Source organism: Aplysia californica, unplaced genomic scaffold (assembly GCF_000002075.1).
Source record: "Aplysia californica isolate F4 #8 unplaced genomic scaffold, AplCal3.0 scaffold00265, whole genome shotgun sequence".
In the NCBI taxonomy this organism is placed as follows: domain Eukaryota; kingdom Metazoa; phylum Mollusca; class Gastropoda; order Aplysiida; family Aplysiidae; genus Aplysia; species Aplysia californica.
In genome coordinates, this window is record NW_004797535.1 from 954,572 (window position 1) to 955,645 (window position 1,074).

Genomic DNA, 1,074 nt, shown 5'->3' on the forward strand with positions numbered 1-1,074 from the left:
GGGGAGAGAGAGAGAGAAAGAGAAAGAGAAAGAGAGAGAGAGAGAGAGAGAGAGAGAGAGAGAGAGAGAGAGAGGAGAGAGAAAAGGGTATTTCACCCTTGTATCTCTAACGAGGGTGGGCCAGCTGCATACTACATTAAGCTGTTTCAAGATGCTCGAAGATCATATCACAGTGCCTGAGGGAAACGGCCGTAAACCAACAGTCTGTTCACCATTGATGACGTAGTGGAGTGTAATTAAGGTCTTGAAAGAAATGCAAAAATATTCTGAGTGTACAGTCCAATTCATGAAAACGTTGACTTTTTACATAATAGATTAACGACTTCACCAAAACACCCAATTTTATGGCCTGACGAAGAAAAGCAAACTGCTTATTAACGCGCTGCTTTAGTCAGAATTTATGTAAAACAGTTAGCTGGGCAGATTAAGGTAATCAAGCTGTTCATGCTTAAAGAATTACTAATGGTGTATTGAAATGAATTTGAACACATCGGAGAAACACAACTGAACTGATTAAATATTTGAATGCCATAATAACCTGTTCTCTACCGAAGTTTGAATCTGTTCGTATTTCAAGGCCAGGTTAAAACATATGGCTCAAGTGTAATTACCATTTGAAAAGCAGCTTAAACCTGTATTTTGTAAACGTTTCTATTCTTCCACTTTAATTTACTGCAAGTGAGCCTTTTTCTTGACCCAGAAGAGGTCATATAAGTCACAATATAAAACAGCATGTGTTGTGCTTGTCGTGGAACGTTAGCTTGAATACAAAGCCCAGTGCAAAGAGTGGAAAACAAGTTGTAAAGGGAATTGTTAATTTTAAAATGGAAGCAGCCAATCCAAACAATTCACATTCATGAATTGTTGCAAATGAGAAAATAACCCCCCCGAAAAAAACCCGGCTCAAGCTGGAATTTTCATAGAAACAACTGCACCTGCTTGGTCTATCCACAAAAGATGGACAGGCGGAGTATAATTGAAAAAAAAAACCCAGCAATTAGACTATGGTATGGTATGGTATGGTATGGTATGGTATGGTATGGTATGGTATGGTATGGTATGGTATGGTATGGT